The sequence below is a fragment of the Limulus polyphemus genome, unplaced genomic scaffold, assembly GCF_000517525.1.
Source record: "Limulus polyphemus unplaced genomic scaffold, Limulus_polyphemus-2.1.2 Scaffold2015, whole genome shotgun sequence".
Classification (NCBI taxonomy): domain Eukaryota; kingdom Metazoa; phylum Arthropoda; class Merostomata; order Xiphosura; family Limulidae; genus Limulus; species Limulus polyphemus.
The window spans coordinates 30,010-37,871 of record NW_013667625.1 but is presented as its reverse complement, the minus strand read 5'-3'; the positions used below and the strand labels follow the sequence as shown (position 1 = coordinate 37,871).

General features: G+C 32.4%; 1 long non-coding RNA gene across 1 annotated transcript in view; it reads left to right on the top strand.

Annotated features, from left to right (window-relative positions):
• Window positions 1-980, top strand: part of LOC106465664 — a 23,335-nt gene extending 22,355 nt beyond the window's left edge. Inside the window, exon 4 of the long non-coding RNA XR_002612036.1 lies at window positions 427-980. This is a non-coding gene — a long non-coding RNA (uncharacterized LOC106465664). The remainder of the gene's footprint in view (window positions 1-426) is intronic.
• The last annotated feature ends 6,882 nt before the right edge of the window (window positions 981-7,862 follow it).

Genomic DNA, 7,862 nt, shown 5'->3' with positions numbered 1-7,862 from the left:
GTCGGAACGAATTTACGGAAAATTAACTAATGACTGGAGGCGTAACAATATATTATATACGATTTTATTTTATGTGATAAAATTTATAAACTGTTAGTTAATTAATATGACATATAAAACACGATTCTAACTTAGAATAAATAAGATGAATAAGTTTATTAATTATAGATGTAATTAAGCATATAATATCCTAAAGAACAACTTTAATTCAGTAGCGTTTAGCACACAAAATGTGTTATTGAGGTACTGTTACATTCTTCTTCCTGGAAACCTGTATCTGACAAATAAAAACGGATTTGTGAAATATTATTGTCAATCTTTCTCTGATGTAATGTCATACAAATCACCGTTCTACAGCACACGCTTCGCCAGAAGAAGGCGTGATATACCATAATAACTGATATGTTTTCTGTTGTTTTTTTTTAGTGTGGGCCAGCCGAGAACTTTTCTTGATCCGAATCCTGCCTAAACTGCATGCAAAGGAGAACGTGTGGAGCTGGCACTTTTCAAAGGCACTTTATTACTAAGCTAAACATTCTCTAAAACTGCGAGAAGAGGATCGTAGATCAACTCTGTATTTTCCAAACAGCTTGTCTTCGCTTTTATATATAATAACTGCTTTATATAGTTGTAGTAAACAATATACAGAATCTTTGACTTAAACAATATCAACAGTTCAAAAAGCTTTGAATTGTCATTAAATAATTGGATGCTGATAATAAATCAATCAAATAATTAGAGTGAATATGTGCTGATACTTACTTCACTATTAAGTGACTCAAACGTAAACTACATTTTTAATGGAGTCTGAAACATCCAGATCTATAAGTCGTAATAAGACATTATTAATTATTTTAATAGTCACACTACACTTATTTATGAAATGCCGCAAGTGAGAAGTGAAAAATATTTTTAACCTAAGCAGTATCTTAGTCAACACGAGCTAAATGACCACGTCACAGACTTTTAAAGCTATTTCTAATTTAAAACTACAGACAATAGGGAGAGCCAGTCAGCAGTATTCGCCGCTATTCTTTGTATAATCTCCCCCACCCCAGAGCTGAAGGGTATAGAGCGTGTTTAACGGTATATCACGGTTCGAACATTGGACCTTCAATAACGAAGCCCGACACCCAAATCACTAATACATGTCCGGCTTGAAAATAAAATAATCGCAAAGTGAAAACAACATATATAGTTGTTCTGTTTTTTTGTCTTCCAAAAAAAGGTGATAAAGCATATGGTAGACAAAAAGGTTTGGAAATTTTCACTCAATTTAATATCTGAGTAAGTTTAAATGTCTGAAACTCAGAAGATAACAAAGTATTCTGTACTTTTTCCTACGTCTAAATGTTTCAGTTAGCCTTTTTTCACATTTCTTCCAACTTAAATCTATCTAATTTCTTTGTTCCATAGTGACTTAATAGTACGCTTGAGGGCTTACAGCACTAAGAGTCAGGGTTATATCTCGTGATGAGCACTACTTAGATAGCCCATTGTGTAACAACAAAGAAAGAACACTTTTCTCATCCTAACTAGCGGACTTCAATCATTGATAATAATTATCAAATATAACAATTCAAAAAAAAAAAAATTAAAGCATTAAAAGAGAATTGCCAGTGTGGAAGAACTGCCCTGTTTGTGTCAGCAAAACTTCAGCATTTTCTATCTGCACTGTTTACATCTCGTAGCTCCACAATCTATCGATAAAAGCCAAGAACTTTACCATACAACCAGAATTTGTAGAATAAAGTAGAATTTGTTGAATATTGAAAAAAACATATGCACGAGAAGCCTTGATGAAAAACAGAAACTAAAAACATTACATGTATTACGATATTGCTTTGCACGGATCATAACTTATGAAACATAACGGTACAATAGAAAGTAAAGTTAGCATTTGTGGCGCCATCTCTTAAGCATAATGCTATTTATTATCGTCCGTATGATTTCAGAGGAAGTTGAACACAATTGCTAACTTTGATGATCTATACCACATAATTATCAAGTAGAAAACTTATTTCTTGGCAATGTTCAGAGTATCGTGCCACATGTTTTCATAGTTCTTATTTATATTAATGATATTATAATAATAGTAACATTTGCTGATGACATATGATATATTTAGATGTACTGAGGATGTTGAGGTATTATAAAATATATTGAATTAATCGTTTATTTGGATAATGAACTTACAGGGAGTGCCAGATAATACCTTTATCATAAGTTGGGTCACATCAGGAAACCCACTCAATAGCATGACTGAAAAAAAAAAAGGATCTTGGTTTGTTGTGAAAAAGTCACTCAAGCCTTCCATGCATTCTCTGTCTGTCACCTGTAGACAAACTAATAGAATATTAGGGTTAACTTATAGACATAATGATTACAAGCAAATGGAGTAATTATCTCTTTATACAAATCACTTGTCAAACCTTATTTGGAATACTTTGCAAAGAATTTGTCTCCTTATCTAAGAAACGATTTTTTCCAATTTTTGGAAATGGATCGAGGGTTGCTCTATTAAGATGATTCCAGGAATGTTTTTTTTTAATTTGTTTTTATTGGGTATCAAATCCAGATTTTTAAGTTAATGTCTTACTGATAAGTCTGAAGGCTTTTCCATCCTTGGAAACACCTGGTATCTTACTGATAGGTCTGAAGGATTTTCCATCCTTGGAAACACCTGGTATCTTACTGATAAGTCTGAAGGCTTTTCCATCCTTGGAAACACCTGGTATCTTACTGATAAGTCTGAAGGCTTACCAGGTGTTTCCAAGGATGGAAAAGCCTTCAGACTTATCAATAAGATACCAGGTGTTTCCAAGGATGGAAAATCCTTCAGACTTATCAGTAAGATACCAGGTGTTTCCAAGGATGGAAAATCCTTCAGACTTATCAGTAAGATACCAGGTGTTTCCAAGGATGGAAAATCCTTCAGACTTATCAGTAAGATACCAGGTGTTTCCAAGGATGGAATGAGTTTTCATGAGTAGTTTAAAAGAGGAATCAATAATTTTCTGAAAAACAAATGATGGGTTTATATTTTCACTTTTTCTCGAGGGTGGATAAAAAGGGCCTTGAAGGCCAAATGGTTCTTGCTAGTGTGCGAATTATGTCTGTATTTCAAAAATAAACAAACAGGAGTACTCATCAAAATGATTAAATCAGGTGATATCTCAAAATTACAACATCCCTTACTTTGGAGTGAGAGTCACTGTGATTCATGGGTAGCACCTGGGCCTTGCAAAAAATGGTATTGCTGTTATTATTATATAAAATGCCAAGTTTTCTGATAATTTTAAATTAGTTTGTTTTGAATTTCACACAAAGATACACGAGGTCTAGCCTTCCCTAGTTAGGGAGTGAGAGACTAGAGGGAAGGCAGCTAGTTAAGACCACTCATTGCCAACTCCTGGGCTACTCTTTTTACCAATGAACAGATCTGACCATAGCATTATAATGGCTTCTCGGCTGAAAGGGTGAGCATGTCCGGTAAAGGGGATTCAAACCCGCGATCCGCAGATTAAGAGTGAAGCACCCTAACCACTAGGCCATGCTACTTTAGACATACTAACAACCCCATAGTAAAAGTGACACCCTACAGATTTGTACGTGCATTAGGTTGTTGTTCATGTTGAAATAAAAATTCTTTCAGTGTGTGTGTAGTACAATGTATCCAGTCTCTTCATTTACTTCAGGCTCTGCTGAGGTTAAGAAAATTCAGATTTTGCTCCATAAAATGTTTTCTGGTGAGCTTATTGTCATTCGGTGGTTCCTCCCCAATTACTCCAAGGTAAATCGGAGAATACTACAAAATCAAATCTCTCTCTATCCATCTAGAACCATACTACAACCTTTATGTAGAGAATGGTTTTAAAGCCTTCATAGAGAGAGAGAGCACAAGATTCAACTTGAGTTGCATCATTTCATTGTAGGATATGTCATCATACCAAATGTCAAGTTTTTAATTTAATTTTGGCTCCAAACAGATGACATCTCTTGAGACAAAAAACATTAATTACACAAATATGATATTAACTTTCAATCAACAGAAACTTAAAATATTTTAACTTCATGCGGTAAAACTCAAAAGTGATTAGAAATATTAACTGATAATTATAGTATTTTGGCACTTGTGTGTAAAGTTAAAATAATAAATAATATTCAACGTTAAACTGGTACACAATTAAAAACATTTTATTGAGGCCTATCTATGGCCTTCAAAAAGTTGACAACTCTACATGTTTCGATGTTACAACGTCATCCTCAGGATGTTTTCTAATTTTGTACCAGTTTAACATTGAATATTATTTATGATATTAACTGATAATTAACAAAATCACCAGAAAGTGAAACCAGATTTTTTTTTCAAATATACATTGCTAAAATGTTCAACCTCGACCAAACATCAGCCTGCTCAAAACTTTACATTAGTTAAAACATTGGAAAAATTCATTTTTCACAACTGGCAAGTTTCATGAAACTTTTCTGGACAGAATTTCCTAAGTGAAATTTCCATGTAATGCTATGGTTTCAGGTAAATGACTCCCTGTTCTGGATATCCAACTTATAACTTGCAATCAGTGATACCTAAGAGTCGATAGATGCAATGTTTTTTGCTTCAAAATGAACGAAATTGTATATTTAATGTTACATAAATATCTTTTTAATACAATGTAGAAAAACATTTGTTTTATCATTGTATAAGCACCTTACTAACACAAAATGGTAATTTTACAGATTGAGTGAAAGGTGTAAGAATTGTTTTTTCACACTAAATGTAAAAAAAATACTGAAACTAAATTGGTTATAGTGATTTTTTGCAATGTGAAAGCAGAACTTCAGAATCAATTACAACTCTTTAACAGTGCTGGATCTTTTATGAACTGCATCAACTCTTTAACAGTGCTGGATCTTTTATGAACTGCATCAACCTGCTTGTAGTTTTGTGGTGAATGTTAAAATTTTCATGCTGAGTGAGACCTTTGTAATGTTGAGAAATTAATTTATTGCTAAGTTAGAATGAGTCATAAGCAATCTTCTATACAGCCCATAAATGATTTGCTGTTATAGCACAACCCACTTTGTCAAAGCCATTCTCAGAACAATTACAACTCTGGATTTGCCCATTAAATACACTTAACCCAATTAAGTATGAATATGTTCTCCACATTATTTCTATATATATATTAAGGCAAGTGAGTAAATTATATCACCAAATAAATGCTGAACTGTTAATGAAAAAGTAATAGGAATTTTCTCTATCTTCTTCTTCTTACTTAATGTTAATCAAGATATCTTCCATGACAATTAGCCTAAAAATACATTTATCTTTCAAAATGAATGGCAGATTATGTAGATACCAAAAACTTTCCTGTTATATCACTTTTACTATCGGGAAAAGCATAACAGCAAAATATATGTTAATTTTGATTGGAGCTACATGTATATTTTATTCTAGCAAATGATCTGATCCAGCTGCCATCATAAATATTAAAATATTTTAAACACATATTTGCAAAAGTTAATAAAGTTTATTGTACTTATCTGAATTAATTTCAATTACAGGTAGATACATTCACAACAGTAATATCTAAATATGTGCTTTGAAACCTAACGTGAAATTTCCATAAAATCTCTTTGCAAAAATGTCCTAAAACAAAATTTGCATAAGTTGTCAAAAGAAGGTGCCACATGGAGAAATTTTACAAAAGTTCTAGTTCCAAAATATATTATTATTTTAGTCTTAATGCTTGGAGTCTTTTGTAGTGAAATTCCTTCATTTTCAGTATATATACTTCGGGTAAAAAAATTCTTAAAATATTAGAGGTCGTCCAAATTTTTATGTGCAAAACATAATAGACACATTCATCCTTGAAAGTAAAAGAAATAAATTGTGTTGGGTGAAGACATAACACAACCTTATCCTTGACATGAGATATTCATATAAACATTACATCCCTGATAAAACTACCAAAGTCAACAAGTACAAAAAATTGCAGAGAAATATTTACACTCTAACAATACATTATTATAATGGAGCTTGCGATGTATACATCCACAAATCGGATCTCGGACATGACCGCACCAATCATAACTGAGTAACATTTTTCATAAATAGGCAGTATTTTTATACCTGAGCAACAAAACAACTTAAAAAAAAATTTTTTTTTCTTTATTGAATATCTCATGAGTGTTGCAACAGAAAAGCGAGGCACGTTCATTGATAACTGTGTCTAGAGAGAAATACTTCAATAAAATCTACTATGTGATGTAATGCTGTGATAATAGCTCATTTTTTAACTAAAATATCATTAAAATCCTTATTCTCAAGGATGGTGAACATTATTGAATGTCAAGTATGAGTAGGTTGTTGTAGAACTGTCAGACAATTTCAGAAAAGGCTGCAGGCCTAATAGCCTTCCGCAGGAACTAGCAGTTATACTTGCCTAGCATATATAGAAAACCATTGCAGTTATAATTCATTGGATTTAATATTCTTATGATATGGAAACTTGGATAAAACTAATTTTTAACTTCTAAATATTTAATCACTATAGATCCAGTGGTTTATAAAAATATTTACGTTTCTAACATTATGAAAACTCTTGTTTTTCTTGAATTAAGCTTTTTAGAGATGTAATGGAATTTATTCAAGTATTCAGAATTATATATTTTTTCTTAAAAATTTTGATAATGTACAACTTTTTTCACTGACCCTTCCTTCAGTTAATTAAATTTTTGTTAGTGTACTTTCTAGAATACTGTAACAAAAAAAAAAGACTTCCAGTATTATATACTGACATGTCACACTGTACACCATTTTGAAAAAAGGCTTAATTCACTTTTATATTGTTTACTACTACATAGGACAATACACTGAAACTATTTTTCTAAATTACTTATGGTGCACCAAGTTGCTTGTGGGTCTATGCCTTTAACATAACATAATGTTTTGAGACAACATGGGACCTATTGGTCCATCTTGGCTGTCCCATCCTCTAAACTAAACTAAAACTATTAATAAATAAACTAAAAAAAATCTTAAAGCCAGCCCTTATCATTCATATACTTATCAAGCTTTCTCTTAAACTCACTTAAATTTACTTTGTCTACAACATCCGACAGTAACCCATTCCAAAGGCCAACAACCCTGTTAGAAAAATAAAACTGTCTTAGTTGAAGATGACTCCTAACCTGCCAAAATTTACATTTGTGTCCCCTAGTCCTCCAATTCTTACTGTTAAATATGAAAAAAGATGATGCATCAACACTATCAATTCCCTTGACAACCTTAAACATCCCAATCAGATCCCGTCTAACTCTTCTTTTTTTCAAGAGAAAACAATTTGAGAGATCTTAACTTACCCTCGTATGACAACACCTCCATCCCAGGCACCATTCTCTGAACCCTTTCCAACAATTCAATGTCCTTCCTAAGGTAAGGAGCCCAAGATTGAACACAATACTCCAAATGTGGCTTAACCAGTGACCTATACAGTGAGATTACAACCTCTTTAGATTTGTATTCAATATTTCTGTAGATATAACCTAAAACCCTATTCGACCTACCACTAGCAACAGCACACTGCTTGGATGGCTTAAGAGACTGATCAACTATTACACCAAGATCCATTTGTTTCATGACACTATTAAGGTTATTCCCATCCAAATTATACTTATAATTCAAATTATGATAACCCACATGCATTATCTTGCATTTTTTGTAATTAAAATCCATTTGTCATTTATTTGTCCAACTCACTAAATGATCTAAATCCTTTTGCAAATCAACAGGAACCTCTTCACAGCTAGCAACACCCAAGACCTTAATATCATCTGCAAATTTAAGTAATTTATTG